The following is an 8,027-nucleotide window of genomic DNA, read 5'->3' on the forward strand; positions in this document are numbered from 1 at the left end:
TCAAATTCCATAAACGCAGGGGTCAGACCCTGACGTTTCAAATTCATCAATGCAAAAGTCGAACTCTGCGTTAATCATTCGAACGCACAGTTCAGACCCAGCGTTCAAATTCCATAAACGAAGGGGTCAGACCCTGACGTTTCGAATTCAAAACGCAGAGTCTTAACTCTGCGTTACAATATCGAAACGATCCATCGTTCTCGTTTGTAAGAACCCATCTAGGGTTTTTCAAAGAACTCGCCGAAGCAAGTTTGACGGCAATACATCTGAGGTTTTTCCAAGAACTCGCCGAAGCAAGTTTGACGGCCACGAAGGGCGACACTTACCACCGACGGGGGGAACCTGAGGCGGCGGCACTGCTACAGCAGGAGATCTTGGGCGAGGAGCAGCTTTTTTCTTGGAACCCATGGAGAATAAGGATCAGAGAAGATGAACAGGGTCACCGGAGTTGAAAACGAAGAGTCTTCGTTAAAAATCTTCCGAAAGAGAAAGAGGCAAAAAGTCGGGTGACTTGATTTGACCCTTAGCGGTCTATTTATAGACAGCTATGAGCTGTCAAATCGGGTCGGGGTTCTAGGCCCAAAATCCCGCCAAACGTGGCCTGTGCGCCTACGATGCTTGAGCTTCCGAACGCAGAGTTCAGCTCTGCGTTCTAATCCGCCTGTGCGTCTGCATTGATGGAACTCTTAAACGCAGAATTCAACTCTGCGTTTCAGTTCGATAACGCAAGAAATCTATCTGTACGTTCTAATTCAATCAGATGAATTCCTCTATGTTTAAAGCCGAGACATGGTCTCAAATAAATAGAGGGAGGCTAATGTCAGCCATCAAGGTGACTAAAGCCAAGAAGAAACAGGTGACTCCACTGAAGAGTCCATTGGATGAGTACAATTAGATTACAATCAACCAAGTTTGACAATGTTTCTAAATTTTGGGATCCAAAGTATTCCGAAAATTCGTCCCAGTCAACCGCGAACTTTCGAAAACTTTAGAGGGGGTTCTGTAGGCTGTCTAAAAATCACAATGGATAGCTGATCCTTATCAAGCCCCAATAATAGAAGTCACGATCAGACGACTTTCTAATCACTGCAACCGTAGCTCTACAACCGCTACGAGCACGACCTCATTTCTGAGATGATTGATCTTGATGGTTGCGACAATAGCATGACTAATATTATATTAGCAACTATTAGAGATGCTGATGAGCAGTGTAATGATTTTAGAAATAAAAGATTGGACTTAGCTGATGAGTTGCTTGGTAGAGAGCTGTGGATAAATATTCATCTAAAAACACTATGGATGTTGATTCCCGTCAAATTCTAACAACGAAAGCTACAATCAAATAGCTTTCGCGCCGACAATCGAAAACTGTAGACAGAGGACTTTTCACGCAAATCGAGAAGAGTTACAATTCGACGACGCTTCCGACAGCTGATGAAAACTCTGTTCAGTGGCCTCCGCAACCAACAGTGAGAGTTACAATCTGATGACTCTCATATCCTATAACAGGCAAAGATCAATAAGCAATAGCCTTTGCAATGTTATAATGGACGAGGTTATAAGCCAACAATCTCTCTCAAACGCAGAAATTCACTTCTGCGTTTTTCAAGTTCAAAACGCACACAAGTGTGCGTTCCTTAGCAGGCGTCGAACTCTGTAACGCAGAGTTGAATCGTAAAACGCAGACAAGTGTGCGTTCCTTAGCAGGCGTCGAACTCTGTAACGCAGAGTTAAATCACGAAACGCACACGTAACGTGCGTTCTTCGACAGACTCGACTGCATCCCAAACTCTGAACGCAGAGTTGATCCTCAACGCACCAGTGACCTGTGCGTTTCCAATTTCAGAACGCATGCAGCCTGTGCGTCTCAAATCTCTAATAGAGATTTAACTCTGCGTCTCAAGCCTTGGACGCAGAGTTACGAACCAGAACGCCAACTGGGGCGTTTTGACTTGTTCAAACACAAGCTGAACGGCCTCATAACCGTTTATCCCACGTTCTGAGGGATCTTCGCCCACTTAGGAGCGGATTTAGGGGTTGGTTATACCCCTAATCCCCCTATAAATAACCGACTTACTCAACTGAGTAAGGGGTTGATCGGTTTTTAACAGTAAAACCGCATAAGGTTGAGGTGAGCTGGCATCAAAACCGCCTAAGGTCAACAAATCTCAGCAGTTCAACAACACGAAGAAGGAGATCTTTCGAAGATCAAGGAACTGATCAACGATCAGTTAATCAAATCTTAAAGGATCCCTTCACCAACAGCGGATTTACTTGGCTCTTAACCGAATTTTCGGTTCCAATAACTCTGTTATAGAGTTTCAACTCGCTCTGAGTTTTGAAACTCATTTAAGAGTTCGTGATTAAGCTTGCAACCCAACTTAATCACATCAAACCAGATATTCGGTTTTCAACAACTCTTGTCAGAGTTTTCAACTCGTTCTGAGTTCTTTACGCTCGTCAAGAGTTCTAAACCGAAGTCATCAAGCAATTCAATCGGTCTCGTGATCGTCAACGGAGAGCAAGTTTGACGCGATCAATCGAAGGAGGCACTCCATCGCTACTAAGAAGAACCCAGTTTTAAACAAAGGGGAGAATCAAATTCATTCTCCTCTCTTTTGTAATCGGAATCCAAATTGTAATTGATTTTGAGAGGAATACAAGTTAAATTTTCTTTCATTGTCTTTTTACTGCAAATTTCCAACAAACAAGAACCTTGGTACCAAGTTTTTTATTGAACTTCGTAGTGAGATAGACATATCTGGTCCCTACACCACTCCTCGAAAATAGAGCCTCTATTTTGGAGTATGTGAAAAGTGAATGAGACTCTATTTCGAAGCGTGATGTAGGGGCCAGATCTGTCCACGTCACTACCAAGTTCAAGGGAGAAACTTGGTACCAAGGTTCTCCATATTTCTCATATATATATACATATATATATATATATATATATAATACATAAGTCCAACTTGTTCACGCCCACGTTCCATTCCGTGTGACTCGTGATACTAAAACCTTTTCCAAAATATTGACTTTGACTCGTTAGCTACCAAACAAGTCCTATATTAAAATTTATTCCGTTTTTCCAACACAATAAAATCAACGTTAGTCGTGCTTTTGTTTACTTTCCCAGTCAAAAAGAGGTAACAAAAAAACGTTATTCTATTCTTGTTCATTTGCAACGTGCGTCACAATTCTCTACTTGGCAACTTGTGTCATTAATAAAAAAGTTAGAGAGAGAGAGAGAGAGAGAGAGAGAGAGAGAGAGAGAGAGAGAGAGAGAGAGATTTATTTGACCTGGTCCTTGGGTCTTGGTTTTTCCACGTTGATTGTTCTTTAGTTTGGTTCTTTCACATCGATGTGGCATCTGTAGAAATCACCTGTGCAGTGCAGCTGCACACGGCACAACTTTATTTACTATCAAGAAACATTTGAATTGAATGAGATCAAGAACAGTCTTTAACGACTCTGTTGAATGGGTAGCCCGTTCGTGTCCCCTCTATATGTCCTTATCAATATTTCCCAAATATTTATCAGAGATCCTTTTCTCTTGAAATTGATTTTTAATTTACACTCATGCTGCATCTAAAAGGTTTTTAACTGCAATCAACTACGTATGTTTACTTTTTTTGTTAATGTTTTTTTGGCAATTGACCTTGCCTAACCACAATTAATTATCACCATCTCTTTAATGTACTTGCTACTTAACAACTAATTATTACTGCTAGTTCACGCAAATCCAAAGAAGTTATCACGATCACAAAAATTAAAAAAACTTTACTTAAAGTGAGTTCGGGTGGTTGATTGCAATAAAAAACTGTTTAAAATAGTTTACGTATAAATTGACATCAAAGATGTTTTCTATATAATGCCCTATTTTAAAGATGGTTTCTTAAAAAAAAAAGATAAAAAAAATCCTATTTACATATAGGTTGGTACCTAAGGGTGTATTTGACAACCCTCTCAAAAACTGGGTCACGACTGATGGTGGCTCAGTTTTTAGAAGAACATTATTTTTGATTGGTTTTCCATATGGAGTCTAGTTAGCCATCTACTTCCAAAGACTTCGAAGTCAACTTAATAATCCCGACTGAAAATACAAAACCCCCTCTCACTTTATCAACAGAATCCATACGTCCCCGACGACGAAAAAAAAAAAAAATGTCCTCTCTCTTCCTTCGTCTCCTCCTCTTCTTTCTCCTCTCAAATTTTCTCTCAGCTCAAGCTGACACCAACATCACCCTGGGAGAAACCTTAACCCCTCTGACTCCACCCACATCTTGGCTCTCCCCTTCCGGCGACTTCGCTTTCGGGTTCCGTCCTCTTGAATCCGACCCGACCCAATTCCTCCTCGCCGTCTTCTTCAACAAAGTCCCCAACCAAACCGTAGTCTGGACCGCAAATGGAGGCAAAACCACTAATTATCAGTCGAAGGCCGTGTTCACTCAAGACGGCGGGCTTTCCCTCCGAGACCACGCAGGCAAGTAAATATGGAAACTCTTAATAAATCTACGGCAATAAAATAAAATAAATATATAAATATAAATAAAAAAACCCCTTACCATCTGCCAAATTGTAGATTGACCCCTTTGTACTTCTATTGTCGAATATAGACGCCATGGATTCTCAACTCTAATACCTTCTCCATTTACGGTAGTTATGTGCAATGGTTATTACGCAAGCTTACAGGTAGTGTAAGTAAAATCAGTTTATGAAGCTCAATCTTAACATGAAACGGGTAAGAGTACTTGAGAACCTAAGGGGTCTATTTGTGCAGCAAATAGTATATATAGGGGGTCTGTCTGCAATTTGGCCATAGCACAGACGGTTTATCCGCAATTAACCCCAGAAAAATCAGAGAATTTTTCTGGCTAAATCGTTTATTTTTCTTTCCGAATATGACTTGCATAACTCGACATGCTCGTGTTTGAATATATGCTCAAGCCCCCTTTTTTTTGTTAATATCCTATTATATATTCGACAAAATGAATTTCAGATTTTAGAAATGAATTATACATACGTACCCAAATAAACTTGTCGGTTCTAAAAGCAGACTAAAAATCATGCATCTTTCCAAACTTCCCCTATAGGCAATGAAATTTGGAACGCCGGCGTCAACGGTGCAGCATCTGCAGCCATGCTCGACACCGGCAACCTCGTACTCTCATCAAGCTCAAACTCAGGCACGCTATGGCAAACCTTCGACAATCCAACCGACACGATCTTGCCCGGACAAACCCTGAACCAGGGGACGTCGGCGTACGCTAAACTCACTGATGACAACTACACGCAAGGGCGATTCATGTTGAAGTTGCAGGATGACGGAAACCTCGTTCTGGTACCGCGCGCTTATCCTAGCGCCTTTGAGTATGAAGCGTATTGGTCGACGGAGACTTCTGGTTCCGGGATCAATACGCTTGTGTTCAATAGCACGGGGAGTTTGTATTTATCTTATCCTAACGGGAGTGTGAGTTCGGTATTTTCTGCACCAGGGCTTGGTTATTCCGGCGGAGGTTATTATTTGAGAGCCACTGTGGACACTGACGGCGTTTTCAGGTTCGTTTTCTAAAATTTATTGGCGTAACTATTAGATCGAGGTTCTGCTTTGATCGATTTTATATATATACGAGAAATTAGTTTTTATTTTTTGTTTAATACTGAGAATTAAATAGTGGAGGCTTAGGGAAATTCAGTGACAAACTTTAAGTATGACACACCCCAACAACTAATTGAAAGTTTTGTGATAGATGGTTTAGATGGGTTGGATGAATGTCATGGATTAAGTTGATGCATGCATACATTAAATTAAACGAACTGATGTGATCATTTTGACTAGCTCAGCTCTAATTAAGTAGCTTGTTTGCTTGTAGGCAATAATTAATCTTTTAATAAACATGCTTGACTACTGCTATTTCCATTTAATGAATTATACAAAAGATCAGAAAGTTTCATGCATCTAGATGTAAATCTAATTAGGTAAATTCAAGATACATTTGTTTACTATGGTAGTATAGCCATTTATCATCTCCAATCTATATATTTTTATTAATACTTACAGCTTAATTTAGAAAGTATTATATATATGCCAAGTTACGCAAATGTTACGTGATAATCACGTAATGATAAATTACCTTTTACCCTCAATTTAACTTGGAGAGGGGGAAAAACCAAAAACAAAAATATCTTGAGATTGGAAATTAATGCTATGACTATCCCGGTTTATAAATATTTTTCCGGTCTAAATCCAATCCAATTCGTTTTCAGGCAATACTCATTTCCAAAGGGCAGCACAAACTCAGGTTGGACCGTGAGAAACAAAGTAGCCGACGACATCTGCAGCTTCGGCTTCAAAACATTCAGCGGCCCTTGCGGCTTCAACAGCTACTGCAGCAATATTCCAGACTCCCAAGGCAAAACCCAGTGCCTTTGCCCGCCAAACTACTCCTTCCAAGACCCAACCTTCAAATTCAAAGGCTGCAAGCCCAATTTTACCCCTCAACCCTGCGAACCCAGCGGCAAGGCCCCATTTAATTTCACCACCCTCGTCAACGTGGACTGGCCATTATCCGACGCCGAGCAGTACAGCCCCATGACAGAGTCACAGTGTATAGATGAATGCTTGAATGATTGTTTCTGTTTAGTTGCAATACATCGTGATGATTCTAGTAACGGCACGTGTTGGAAGAAGAAATTTCCGTTGTCAAACGGGCGGTCAGGGAACGGTGTGGATAGGAAAGCTTTCGTTAAGTATTCGACGGTGAGTAGCTCTGTTGAACCTCCTCTAGGTTCTGTTGGAAATACACGGGACTGGAAATCCTGGGTGTTTGTGGTCGCGGCGGTTCTGGCGGTTCTTTGGTTTTGAATCTGGTTCAGGTTGGCGCTTGTTGCCTTTTGTTTCGAAGAAGTCGGGGTGCGATTTCTTCGAGGAAAACTAGTAGCATTACAGGACCAGCATTGTGCTCATTCACGTACGAAGAGCTCGAAAAAGCAACGAAGGGATTCAGCGAAGAGATCGGTAGAGGCGCTTTTGGTACGGTCTATAAAGGAACCCTGCAAACACCAACGACCACCCTCATCGCCGTGAAGAAACTAGAAGGGAGCCTACTCGAAGAAGCGGAGAAAGATTTCACTAATGAAGTCACAACCATCGGCCAGACTCACCACAAAAACCTGGTCCGACTCCTCGGATACTGCAAACAAGGACCACATCGCCTAATGGTATTCGAGCTCATGAGCAACGGATCGCTAAACAAATTCTTATTCGGTACCAATCGCCCCGACTGGAGCTCAAGAGTAAAAATCGCCACAGGAATTGCAGAGGGGCTCGCGTACCTACACGAAGAATGCAGAACGCAGATCATACACTGCGACATAAAGCCACAAAACATACTCTTGGATGACAATTTTGAAGCGAGAATATCCGATTTCGGCCTCGCGAAACTCCTAAGACTCGACCAAACACGAACAAGCACGGGCATAAGAGGCACAATAGGATATTTCGCTCCTGAATGGTTCAAAAACATCGCGATAACTTCAAAGGTCGACGTGTATAGCTTCGGGGTGATGTTGTTGGAGATTGTATGTTGTCGGAGGAATTTGGAGTGGACGTTGGAGAGTCAAGAGGGGGTGACGGCAGTCGATTGGGCTAAGGAGTGTTGTAGGAATGGGAGGCTAGATTTGTTGGTGGAGGACGACGAGGAGGCAAGGAGGGACGCGATGAGGCTCGAGAGGTTTGTGATGGTGGGGATCTCTTGTGTGCAGGATGAGCCGTGGCTGAGACCGACGATGAAGAGGGTGGTGCAGATGCTTGAAGGTGCTGTTGCCGTCTCTATCCCGCCAAATATGTATTCAATTAGCTCGTAGGTTCTCGGATTTTGTTGAATGTAGGGGTATTGGTTTAGAACTGTAATTTGTACTTTTCTTATGAAAAGAAAGAATTAAATAAGATTGCAATTAGGTCTGCCAATTCTTGTATATTTTAATGCTGATGTTAGTAATTAGAGGAATTGACTCCGAAACTTGTACGA

The 8,027-nt window shown here is 41.9% G+C and overlaps 1 pseudogene; it reads left to right on the top strand.

The window, feature by feature from the left end:
- On the top strand, window positions 4,083–8,027 carry LOC109820053 (annotated as a pseudogene).

This window comes from Asparagus officinalis, chromosome 1 (genome assembly GCF_001876935.1).
Source record: "Asparagus officinalis chromosome 1, Aspof.V1, whole genome shotgun sequence".
Classification (NCBI taxonomy): Eukaryota; Viridiplantae; Streptophyta; class Magnoliopsida; order Asparagales; family Asparagaceae; genus Asparagus; species Asparagus officinalis.